The sequence below is a fragment of the Eumetopias jubatus genome, unplaced genomic scaffold (genome assembly GCF_037043125.1).
Source record: "Eumetopias jubatus isolate StellerSeaLion01/CBP00866 unplaced genomic scaffold, mEumJub1_p1.0 scaffold_1, whole genome shotgun sequence".
NCBI classification, from domain to species: domain Eukaryota; kingdom Metazoa; phylum Chordata; class Mammalia; order Carnivora; family Otariidae; genus Eumetopias; species Eumetopias jubatus.
This window is the reverse complement of record NW_028274807.1, coordinates 151,183,039-151,196,800: the sequence shown is the minus strand read 5'-3', so window position 1 is coordinate 151,196,800 and position 13,762 is coordinate 151,183,039. Positions and strand designations below refer to the sequence as shown.

General features: G+C 37.6%; 1 pseudogene; it reads left to right on the top strand.

The window, feature by feature from the left end:
- The first annotated feature begins 969 nt into the window (after window positions 1-969).
- The window catches only part of LOC114212251 (small ribosomal subunit protein eS8 pseudogene), a 33,971-nt pseudogene continuing 21,178 nt past the window's right edge, over window positions 970-13,762 (top strand).

Below are 13,762 nucleotides of genomic sequence, written 5' to 3'. Positions count from 1 at the left end.
GTGGTAGTCAGAGGTGATAATAAGCAAAGGCAGAGAGATCTGGGGGTCCAGCCTGTCCTTGCTATACACCTGCTCTGGGTCCAGCTCAGCTTCCCAGCACTGGTCCACAGCCCAGCAGTGGCCCCAAGCCCTTCAGTTCCCTGTCAACCTGCTACAAATTCAGGCAAGCACTAAGCTGGGCACTGAGAGTAAAAGGAGGTTACTCCTTTTACTCCTTTACCAAACCCTACGGCTTTGGGTGTGTGGACTGTGGTAGGGTCTCACAGTGGAAGAGGCACGGGCTCAAGCTCTGCTCTGCTGCATGCCCTGCCCCAACTCCTGAACAACTTTGAACTGGAGAACAGTTATGGATAATGCTGACCTCTTAGGGTATTTGAATGAATTACGTTAAATGAGACAACATAGAAGTCTGCCTATCTCCATGACGCTTATTAAACATGGCCGCCCTAGTCTTGCTGTGGAAGAATGCATAGGTCCATGTGGGTGACGGAGCCAAGCAAACCACCACCTGCAATGTGAGAAGTGCCTCTCAGAGGTGTGACCCACAATGATGGGAATTCAGGGATGGGAGTTACATGAGGGATCCCGCATATTTTTACTTTTATATCCCTAAACCTATGCATACATATGCATGGTGATTTGAGTTTGAGAGAGAATTCTGGGAAAGGGAAGAGAGGGCTGCAGTTCAAAGATTTGCAGGAGTTTTTATATGATTTAGTTCAGTGAGTCTCAGCATACTTTCCTCAAGCAAACATAATGTGATTAATGTAGCTTATTATTGGAGGAAGAGCTCTCCTGACACAACTATTCGTCCCCCTCAGATGCTGAAAGTTGCCCTGCAGGAATCCCACCTTGGCTGGTAATTCATGAAGAAGAAATGCATTTATAAATGGCAGCCTTGTTTATGAAGAATTCTCTCTGTCTGACTGAAGACAGTACCGCTCTACTTTATTAAACATTTTGTGAAGCATGACAGATGTTTTTAGAGGGACTGATACAAACCCTGTCTTTCTAATTGTCTGGCTTCTCTCAGAGTCCAGGGTGCCTTGGCTTGCCCAGTTCACGCCTCTGACGGTGGCCTCCAATGGATCTCTGCAGGACAGGCTCTGTTCGAGGTACAGATGGTGACCAGAAGCTAGTTCTGCCTTCGGGCACTATACAGTCATTGTCCAGTGTGATGGATTTCATTTTTAATCAATTTCCAATATCTTACTTGGAACCTCACTAAAGCTGATTGAAATCTATAAAATGTAACAAAGAACAGTGGTTCTGATTGGAGCCAGGGAGTAAGACCAGGAGCTGCCCTCTGTGGAACAAAATTAGAAGGAAACAGGTTGGATGAGTGAGGGTTAAGATGCTGCCTGAATTTTAGAAAAAAAAAACAAAACATTGAAGAGCCCTCAGCATGGTTCCCCAAGTTAAGCTGTTGACAGGAAATAATCAAGTCAATCTCACCCCCTGCATCCCTTCCTGCAGATAGTGTCCCTTCTCCCCAAGTACACCTCTAGAGGAGGGGGGTGGGGGAGCTGCTATACCATGTGAAAGCTCTCCATTCACCCCTCTTCCACTTCTAAAGTTTGAAGGTTTATTGTATTTTCACTTTACTTGCCAATCTCCTTCTATCCATGTATGACCCTCGGATTCAAAACTCTGCTCTTTGGAGACAGTCTTTCCACAAACGTCAGTTTGCACTCCATCCACTGCCCCAGAACATCACAAGCCCTCCCACGAAAGCCCTAGTCTGCTCTGAGGGCACTGTCATCCCACCTAGGGTGACCAACCACCCAAGTTTGCAGGGACTTTTGTGGTCTTTCAACTAAACATCTCACATTCTGGGAACTCAGATCTTTAACTTCTCTTCCATGGCGTGGACCAGGGAAGCGGGGATAGAACTCTCTCTCCTTTCTCTGCCCCTATAATCACTCCACTCTCTTACTTCACCACCCGGGATACCCAGCATGAGCTCTCCAGTCCTGATCATTAGGAAGAGCTAATAATATCTACAACATCTGCCTTCTGTCCTGCAGAAATCCCCGTGGCAGAGAAGCACCAATGCTGGTTACCGTTAGATAACCAACAAAGAAAGGAAACCATAAGAAGAATAGTCTAATTAATCTACCATATACCCAAATCATCCAGCACAATGCCTGGGCCATGGTAAAGAGTAACAACTATTACTTTTCCTGTGTGCCAGATGTAATCAAAGCAAAATAACACATGGATCTCACCCTCAAGGGCCTCACACTGAGGTGAGAGAGGCAAAAAGGGAATGAGTATGTGCGCTTTAAGTTATATCTGACTCAAAGCATTAAAAACTTTATCTGGCCTGGTATGTGCAAGATAGACCACAGTTTTTTGGAGTCAGGAAAAATTAATGGAAGAAGGGCAGAAGGTGTGCAGGATATGGGAGGAGACCACTTGCCGCAATCTGTGAAGCAGTGTGTTCCTCCGCCCGTGTATGTTCATATTTTATGGTTTCTCCTCAGGGATCGCTCCTGCTTACGTCGTTTCTGACAGACTTCTAAATCTTCCTTTGTGGTTAAAATGCAATTCTTCTGCCTGTCTGGAAATGAAACGGGAAGTTATTTCTCTAGACGCTCGTTTTATTGATCTCAGAATGGGTTGTAGGGTTTGGGGACATCTCATCATCTATAGCTAATGGGGACAAGGTTTTTAAAGTGGCTTGTTCTCTTGCACTTTTCTAATTAGGTCAATAAACAAATACACTAAAGAAATGCGATCTCTGCAAGCTTTTGTTAGCGGTGCATCTAGAGATTGCCCTGGAGACCCTCACTTTAATTAGATTCAGTAGGGGGTCCAGACACTTTCACTGTCTTTAGGATTTTTTGGTGTCCCACTCGAGGCATGAATTGAGGAAACAGTGGCTAACACAAACTCCAAAACGAAGCATATAACAATACAGATTTATTTTTTATCATTTGGACAATATCTTCACCAAAGCTCTGCTTGCTGCTCTACTTTTCAAATATTTATTTCTCAAATTTGGGGAAATCTGTCCTGTTTGTCACAACTTTGTTGATAAGAGTAAAGCCTAGATGTGAAGCCACAGACTATGGGTAGTTCATCCATAGTCTACAGTACAGCCATTCAACATATAGACCTGGGCACACACCAACACAGAAGAATCAATTGGTAGAATGATATGTATATTACAGCCCTATTTTTTAAAAATAAGGATAGACTATTAACAGGGATAGTATTTTTGTATCTGAATTATGGGAATCTGATGATTTTTTCATATCTGAGTATTCTATTTTCTGCATACTGGTGAATTACCGATATGGGAGTAAGTGGCATAACTAAAACTAAATAAAATAATATAAATTTGAAGATAGAAATTATTTTCTGTTATAGTGGAGAATATCTACTGACTCCAGTGCCCCTTGGACCTGGAAAGTGACTCAACATGGCAGGAGGTGCTGGAATCAGAGCATAGCAGATCCAATGGGACCCTGGAGACCCAGATGCACTCCCTCTCTCATGGTGAAGAGCTAAAGCCCTAGCAGCTAAATGTCTTGCTCAAAACCCTACCATTCATTAGTGCAGTAACTGGGTTTTCTGACTCACGTTTGAACTGCTTTCACATGGCTCACAATCATAATGAGAACTGCTCACAAAAGCCCATCAGCTTCTTGCCTCACACACAGTTAGATGCTTTGAAGAATACAGAATAAATTTTCAATGCAGTTGCTGCTCACAAATAAAAAGGTGGAAAATTTTAGAAATCCATGGCATGAGCCAGGCTTGGCTGGGTAGACTGACGTGTCTGGGGTTGCGCTGGGATGGCTGGGATGACTGGCTCCCTCTGTCCACACAGTCTCATCCTCCAGCAGGATTATTCACTTGGCTTCAAGAACAGTGGATAGGAACTGGAAAACCTCTTGAAGGCTAGCATGGAACGGGTCTGCTGCCATTTTCACCACATTCTGTTAGTCAAAGCAAATCACAAGGCCAGCCCAGATTCAAGGCATAAGGAAATAGACTCTGCTTCACGATGGCAGGAGCTACAGAGTTGGGCCATGCTTGCCCTCGATTACTCTTACACAAGGAGGGCAATCAGTTCCAACAGAAATAACCGAATGTGACCCCGTGTTGTTCGGGGCACCCAGACTGAAAGATGAGCCCAGATACAAAGATGAGGCCAATTAAATAGCTTATGATAATTGAGTGCCAGAGTTGGAATTTGGACTTGGGCAAAACAAGGCCAAAATGAGGCTCTTAGCTGTAATTCTTCACCACTCAACTCAAAGAGCAGCAATTCCAAGTTATTTCTATACCCAAGCCAAACATACCAAGCATCTTCCTTTGAGCCTCCTCGGCAGTATATGGTTCTTCTGTGATAGTCCTTATCTTACCTTACTAGGTAGTAAAGTCGTGTTTCTACTTTGATCCCCAATTCTTAAATTTAAGCTACTTGAGGACAGTCAGTACCACTTCTCCACCACTGCATCTCCCGAAGCATCAGCACAGCAAGCACACGGAAATGCATTTGGTACACTTGAAGACATGTTTTTTTTATTTGAGTATAGTTGATACGCAAGGTTACATTAGTTTCAGGTGTACAACATAGTGATTTCACAAGTTTATACATGATGCTATCTATGTTCACCACAAGTATAGCTACCATCAGTCCCAATATATCACTACCATTATATATGGTATATATCATGATATATATATAGTATATATGTATTATATATATCATTGACTATTTTCCTTATGCCATGCCTTTTATTCCGTTACTTATTCATTCCATACCTGGAAGCTCATACCTCCTACCTCCCTTCACCCATTTTGCCCAACCCCCTCTCTTGCTCCCCTCTGGCAACCACCAGTTTGTTTCCTGTATTTATAAGTCTGATTCTGATTTTTGTTTCTGATTCTGATTTTTGTTTCTTTAGTCATTTTTTTTTTCAGATTCCTCTTATGAGTAAAACCATATGGTATTTGTTTTGCTTAGTCTGACTTATTTCACTTGGCATAATACCCTCTAGGGCCATCCATGTTGTCTCAAATGGCACAATCTCATCTTTCTTATGGCTGCATAATATTCCTGTGTGTGTGTGTGTGTGTACACCACATCCTTCTTACCCATTCATCTATCTTGGCTATTGTAAATAACACTGCAATAAACATAGGGCACATATATCTTTTTGAATTAGTTTTTTGTTTTGTTTGGGTAAATACCCAAATGTGGAATTACTGGATCATATGGTATTTCTATTTTTAATTTTTAATTTTTTTGAGAAGTCTCCATACTGTTTTCCAGAGTGGCTGCACCAGTTCACATTCCCACCAACCAGTGTGTATGTGTTCCTTTTTCTCCAAGTCTTCATCAACACTTGTAATTTTTTGTCTTTTTTATTTTAGCCATTCTGATAGGTGTGAGGTGATATCTCATTGTGGTTTTGATTTGCATTTCCTTGATGATGAGTGATGTTGAGCATTTTTTCATGTTCCTCTTGGCCATCTGTATTGCCTTCTTTGGAAAACCATCGATTCAGGTCCTTTGCCCATTTTTTGATAAGATTGTTTGGTTTTTTGGTGTTGAGTTGTATAAGTTCCTATATATATATATATGTATATATATATATATATATATAGAGAGAGAGAGAGAGAGAGAGAGAGAGGATATTAACTCCTTATTGGATATATCATTTGCAAACATCTTCTCTGATTCAGCAGGTTGTCTTTTTGTTTTGTTGATGGTTTCCTTTGCTATGTGAAAGCTTTTTATTTTGAGGTCGTCTCAGTATAGTTTATTTTTGCTTTTGTTTTCCTTGCCTTAGGAGACATATCTAAAAAAATGTTGCTGCTTTAAGACATTTGCGTTTATATTTATAGCTGAATTTGTTCTGTAGTTTTTCTTCTATTTTGCTATCTTTGGCAGGCTTTTTAAACAATGTATATATGCTTTATAAAGATAATTTGGAAACTCCTTTTTTTTGTTCCATGAAATAATTTAAATATCTTTGGAATGATTTCCTCCTTAAAAGTATAGTAATATTCTCCTCTGAAACCATCTACATCTTATAGGGAGGCAGCCTTTGACACCTTTTTCTATCTTTCTATAATAATAAACTTGTTCAAATTTTCTGTTTCTACTAGAGTTTGTTTTAGAAATTCCTATTTTTCTAGACAATCATCTTCTTTCAGGCTCTCAAATTTATTGAATAGATATGAGTATAATAGTTTCCAATGATTCTTTTCATTTATTTCCCTTGTATCTGTGTTGACTTCCCCATTATTATTGCTAATTTTAGGTATTTGTGCACTAATCGTTGTCAGTTTTGTTATTTTTCCAGGAGAATCAAATCTTGCACTTACATATTAGCTTTGTCATGTTTCCATTTAATGCAATACTATTGTACAACATTATAAAATATAATACTCATACCTAAAGGTGAAAGGTCATGAAATAATGTATACCATCATGAATTATCATTCAATTAAAATTTATGTACCCATCACTTAAGTCAAGAAATCGAACATTTCCAGAAACCCAGAGCCCCCAGACATGACCCTTCCAATTTCAACATTATCCCTCCCCACTTAGAACTAAACACACTGACTTTTGTGGTAATCATTCTTTGCTTTTTTTTATAATTTTAGCAACTATGTTGGCAATCTCAAAATTCTAATTTAGCTTGGCCTATTTTGGAATATCATATAGATGGAATCACACAGTATGTATGCTTAGATTATTTCATATAGCTGTGTATAACCAAAGACTGTTAATTTTATTGCTAAATAATATTTCATTGTATGAATATACATTTTTGCTTATTTTTTTATCTTTTAATGAGATGAGTAACCTTTCTAACTTTTTACTGTTACAAACAGTCTTGTGAAATGTAGTCTTCTAACTGTACCCTAATGCATTCCTCACAAAAATGTCCTTAACCCTTGGTCCATGAATAGAATTCAGAGAGTCCATAAACTTGAATGGGGAAAAGAAATTACATCATTATTTTCACTAACTTCAATCTGAAAATCAGCATTTTCTTCCATTACAAATGTAAACAAAAGAAAAACAATACTTATACCTGTAACTTTGTCATAGGTAACTTTGTCACTGACAGAAATAACAGATATTTTATATCACACTATGGTTGCAGGTATCTAGAAATATTTGTGCTCATCACTATTTTGAAATTATGGTAGTTAGTAAACCTACTAGCTATTGTTATATAATATGTTAATAAAGATGAAGAATTTTTACTATAGCACAAATTTGTTGTTTTAATATTTGACAGTGGTTTTCTGATATAATTATTTTCCTTTGTAAATTCTATGTATTTTGCATATTTAAAAAAATTTTAAGCTACAATGAAAAAGGGTCCCTAGGCTTCACCAGACTGCCAAAGGGTACATGACACAAAAACAGTCTGGTACTCCAGGGAATGTAAGTAAGGAAAATGGAGTTTGCATATCAGTTAGGGATGAATTAGGCTAAGCTCTAGTAAGAAACAATACCCAAATATCAGTAGTTTAAACAGCAAATGTTAATTTCTCACATATTCTACATCTCATTGTATATATCTTAGGGAGCTAGGGATCTCACTGAACAAAGTAGAAGGCTAGAGTTTCCATCCTCTTAAGAATGACTGGTTGCTGTTTAAAGGAAAATGGAATATGGCAAATTATGCATTTGACCTTAAGGCATTCACAGAAAAAGGAGTAATACATTTTGCTTTTCCTCACATTTCATTGGCTAAAGCAAATTACATAACCAAACCTAACTTAAATGGGATGGAAACAAAGAATTCCATCAAGTGTCCAAAAGGAGGAAAAACTAAAAGTATCAGTAAATAGCTTTATTGGCTATCTGACTACACAAATCTTCAATTTTATTATATAATGCTCAACATGTTTCAAAAGAAGTTTGTCAATGTACAGTCCCATTTGTACTGTATAGAATTCATCTTGCTTAATATGTCCTCAACAATACTTGGTACTGTCACATTTTGTTTTGTTTTGTTTTTTCATTTTGGTCATTCAAGTTGTTTTAAAGTTTCTTTTCATACACCTTTTTTCAAATGAGTATTAGCTCATTTGAGCATTAGCACATAAAAACAGGATATCCTGTTTTTTAAAATGCCTTTTCAAATCCTTGCCCATTTTTTAAAATTACGTTGTCTTTTTCTTATTTATTTTTCCTCACATTATCTGACTTACATTTTATCTTTTTCTATTGTCTTGTCCTCTGTTCCTTATATCTTTTGTCTCTTTGTGCTTACAGAGACATTTGCTTTGCTGACTTTTTTAATTCATGAAGATAAATTTTATTATAATTTTCTTCTCTACCAGTGTAATATAAATATTTTTTATTTGTAAATTTTCCCCATCCCTTCAATCATCTTTTGCGGTTGTTGTTTTTATTTTGTAGTATTTCATGAAAGACTTGTTTTGGGTCTTTTTTATTTATTATTCACATGTGGATGAGATTAATTCTTCCTGGACCAGCTAAAAACAGTCAGTTGATTGAAAAGGTCATGTTACTGATGTTTAGGAATTCTATGAAACAGGGTTTTGTGGATGCAAGTATAAATTTTCAGCCTTAACTTCTTCCCAGACCACCAAGATTGACACCCGTGATCCCACTGTGAACCTCTCTTTTTAAAATTGCCCCCTGGGCGCCTGGGTGGCTCAGTCATTAAGCGTCTGCCTTCGGCTCAGGTCATGATCCCAGAGTCCTGGGATCGAGCCCCGTGTCGGGCTCCGTGCTCTGCGGGAAGCCTGCTTCTCCCTCTCCCACTCCCCCTGCTTGTGTTCCCTCTCTCGCTGTGTCTCTCTCTGTCAAATAAATAAAATAAAATATTTTTTAAATAAATAAATAAATAGATAGATAGATAAAATTGCCTCCTGAGCAGACAATTTCCTACCTAAGAGCTCAATTGTTTCAAATTCTGTACCAGTGGAAATCTAGGGATGCTCCTGCTGCCAGATCATGCACCCAGTGCTGTTGTTACAAACAAGGGATTGTTAGTTTTGGACTAAAGGTCCTCACACACAAATAGGGAAGTGTTCTGATTTGGCTTTTACTGAGCACTCTGTTTGAATCTTCCCACACCTCTGTTAGGCTATAATTGTTTAGCTTATTTGCGGTGCAAGGTTTTAGGTGTATTTTAGTTCCATTAAAGACTGAGGTTATCCTTCTTTTCTTATTGTCCTAGCTTTTAGGAATACAAAGTGGACAAAAAATACCAACTTTATATCATCATTTTTAAGCCAGAAATGCATCAAAGGTTTAAAAATGAGTGATATGCTCAAATTTGCACATTTTTTGGGGGGGAGAAGAAGAGAGAGAATCTCAAGCAGGTCCCATGCCCAGGGTGAAGCCACATGCAGGGCTCAGTCTCACAACTCTGAGATCATGACCTGAGCCAAAATCAAGAGTCAGAAGCTCAAGGGTCTGAGCCACACAGGTGCCCCTCAAATTTGCATTTTAATATTATTCACAAGGAGGCACATGAAGAATGAAGACAAAGTAATGGCCAGTTAAGAATCAGTGTCAGTACTCATGTCAATTAATAACAATTTGTGGAGCAGGGCTATCACAGACAGCAATGTTTAGATTGAAGAATCAATAGAAATTGAGGGACAGTTTAATGTGGGACAGAAAAATTGAAAGGAAAAAAATTCTCATGCTCACAGAATATTAGAAGAATCTAGATTTTTTTCCCTTGTATTTAGATCAGAGCTCAGTGTATATTTCCATGTATACTCTATAGTCCTCTAAAACGTGTATATTTACTGATAAGAAGATGTCAATACTAGCTAGGACCTGAGATATTCCAATAAAGGCAATAATATGAGTTATTATGATAACATGATGCTGAAAGAGATGTTACTTCTGTAATAGGGAGCCCTTCTGTGGATTTCCTTCATCAGAACTCCTGAAAGATCAATGACTTTCCCTCCATCTCTGGAATACTCCAACCTCTGACAGTCTAACTACTTAAGTCAATCTAACCTTCATACTTACACTACATTAACATTTACATGTACTGACATTCCATTTAAAACATAAAGTTTTATCCCATTTCATAAAGATAGATGGATGAATGCACAGATACATCAATGGGAAATAGATCAAAGAGCTCTGTAAATGAAAAGTGTGGACAATGGTTATTTTAAAATTAGTAGGATTAATTCTGACTCTGAAAATGATGGAGTAAAAGGACCAGATATACACTGCTGCCTGAAACAACTGAAAATTAAAAATAAATACACAAACAAAATAAATAAAATAACAGTTTTCAAGTCACTTCTCAGGCAACATAAAACAGTGATCCTTAAAAGTTGGAAAACAAATTAGCTGAACCCCACAATGGCCCCAGTTTACAACCTTGAGAAAGTTTCTAATCTGTGGTGCAGAAGGGAATCCAGGCAGAGCCTAACAGTTTCCCTAAATTGAAAGGATGGACCTGATATTCTGGAGAGATCGAGGCAAACTAGAGTTTGCAGGACAGACCCACGAAAAGAGAGCTGCACAGACACAACTTGGAAATCTTACAAAGATCCTGCCCCTATTCAGCAGAAATCACCACATGCATGTGAAGAAACTACCAGAAGCCAGGGAAGAACCATCAGAGAGGATTGCAGGAGAACCAGGCTCCAAACCCAAGGCTGAGAAGAGTCTGCCACAGCCCAGAGTAAAAAAACTCATAATTTACAGAGCAGCAGGCAGAGTACACAGAGGTTCTCACCTTGGTGGTAGGGAACAATTAGTCCTACATTAAATGCTGCTCTAGTCCCAGTCCCACCTAACAAATCATAAAAATAAGACACAAAAAGATCAAACTGTTCCTACAATAACTATGTCCCAGGACAAAGCTTAAGAATATTTACAGAAATACAAAAACAAACATCCAGTACATGACAAGGTAAAATTCAGAGTGGCTCACATCAATTCTAAGATTACCAGGTGTGCAAAAACAAACAAATGAATAAAACAGGAAAATATGACTCAAATGAGGAGAAAAATTAACCAATCATAACTTAAAACTGACAAAGATATTAGAAATAGCAGAAACGGAGATTAAAATTATTCTAACTGAATTCCAAGTGTGCAAAAAGGTAAAAAGATACATAAAAATATAAAAAGGTCCATATCAAATTCCTAGAGATGAAAAGTATAATAACCAAGATGAAAAAAAAATTTTTTTGAATGGGTTTAATGGGAGATTAGATATTGCAGGGGAAAAAAGATTAATGAAGTCTAAGACATAGCAATAGAAACTAATCAAAAGGAAATACAGACAGAACATCAAAAACTGAAAATACCTTCAGTAAGTTCTGTGGCCACTTCAAGCAATATGATATATATGGAAGGAAAGGACAGAGGAAACAAGAAAATTATTTGAATGATTTTTCCAAATACGATGAAAGCTATAAAGATTTAAGAAACTCAATAAACTCCAAACACAAGAACATGAAGAAATCATAATCAATTTGCTAAGAACCAGTGACAAAGAGAAAAAAGAGACCAGAACAAAAAAACACATTATACACAGAGAAACAAAGAGAAGACACATTTCTAACTGGGAACTGCTATGAAGATTAATAGCTCCCCAAATATTTCCATACCCTTATCTCTGAAACCTATGAATATATCCCTTTATAGTGACAAAAGAGGCTTTGCAGATGTGATTAAGGTTAAGATTTGAGATGGTGAGAATATCCTGGTTTATGCAGGTGGCCCCAATCTAACTGCATGAATTCTTACAATCAAAGAAACCTTCCTGGCTATAATTGGAGGTATGAAGTGAAGACTTTACCTCCATTGCTAGTTTTGAAGGGAAGGAGGGACACCACAAACCAAGGAATGCAGTGACTTTTAGAAGCTAAGAAAAGAGCTCTCGGGTCAGAGCCAGCTAGGAAACAGGAAAATTGACCCCACTAACTGCCACAAAGAACTTAATTTTACAAACAACCCAAAAGAACAATAAACTCTTTCCTAGAGCCTCCAGAAAGTAACACAATTTGCTGACACCTTGATTTCAGCTCAGTGAGACCACCAGACTTATGACTAACTGACAGAACTATAAAATAAGTTTGTGTTGTTTGAAGTCCAGACATTATGCTATTTGTTATGACAACAATATGAAACTGATACACAAACAGTTCAAGTGAGAAGAGAGGGCAGCATTATATTCAAAGTAATAAAAGAGAGAAAACACTATCGACAGAGATTAATTCAATACCCAACAAAATTTTTCAAAAATGAACATGAAACAGATATATTCAGAGCATTCCATTCTAAAGCAAAAGAATACATATTCTTCTCGACTGCACATGGAACATTCTCCAGAAGAGATCACATACTGGGTCACAAAGCAGGTCTCAACCTATACAAAAAGACTGAGATTATACCATGCATATTTTCAGATCACAATGCTTTGAAACTTGAACTCAATCACAAGAGGAAATTTGGAAAGAACTCAAATACTTGGAGGTTAAAGAGCATCCTACTAAGGAATGCATGAGTCAACCAGGAAATTAAAGAAGAATTTTAAAAATTCTTAGAAACAAATGAAAATGAAAACACAATTGTTCAAAATCTTTGGGATGAGCAAAGGTGGTCCTAAGAGGGAAGTACATAGCAATACAAACCTTTCTCAAAACATTAGAAAAGTCTCAAATACACAAACTAACCTTAAACCTAAAGGAGATGGAGGAAAAAACAGCAAATAAAGCCTAAACCAAGCAAGAGAAGAGAAATAATAAAGATCAGAGCAGAAATCAATGAAATAGAAACCAAAAGAACAGTAGAACAGAACAATGAAACTAGGAGGTGGTTCTTTGAAAGAATTAAAAGATTGATAAGCATCTGGCCAGACTTATCAAAAGGAAAAGAGAAAGGACCTAAATAAATAAAATGATGAATGAAAGAGAAGCGATCACAACCAACACAGTGGAAATACAAACAACTATAAGAACATATGAGCAACTATATGCCAACAAATTAGGCAATCTGGAAGAAATGGATGCATTCCTAGAGATGTATAAACTACCAAAACTGTAACAGGAAGAAACGGAAAACCTGAACAGATGCACAACCAGAAAGGAAATTGAAGCAGTAATCAAAAATCTCCCCAACCTCGCCAACACTTGTTGTTTCCTGTCTTGTTAATTTTTGCCATCCTAACTGGTGTAAGGTGGTATCTCATTGTGGTTTTGATTTGTATTTCCCTGATGGCTAGTGATGTTGAACATTTTACCATGTGTCTGTTAGCCATTTGTATGTCTTCCTTGGAGAAGTGTCTGTTCATGTCTTCTGCCCATTTCTTGACTGGATTATTTGTTTTTTGAGTGTTGAGTTTGAGAAGTTCTTTATAGATTTTGGATACCAGCCCTTTATCAGAAATGTCATTTGCAAATATCTTCTCCCATTCCATGGGTTGCCTCTTAGTTTTGTTGACTGTTTCCTTTGCTGTGCAAAAGCTTTTTATCTTGATAAGGTCCCAAAAGTTCATTTTTGCTTTTGTTCCCTGGCCTTTAGAGACGTGTCATGAAAGAAGTTGCTGTGGCCAATGTCAAAGAGGTTACTGCCTATGTTCTCCTCTAGGATTTTGATGGATTCCTGTCTCACATTGAGTTCTTTCATCCACTTTGAATTTATTATTGTGAATGGTGTAAGAGAATGGTCTAGTTTCATTCTTCTGCATGTGGTTGTCCAGTATTCCCAGCACCATTTATTGAAGAGACTCTGTTTTTTCCACTGGATATTCTTTCC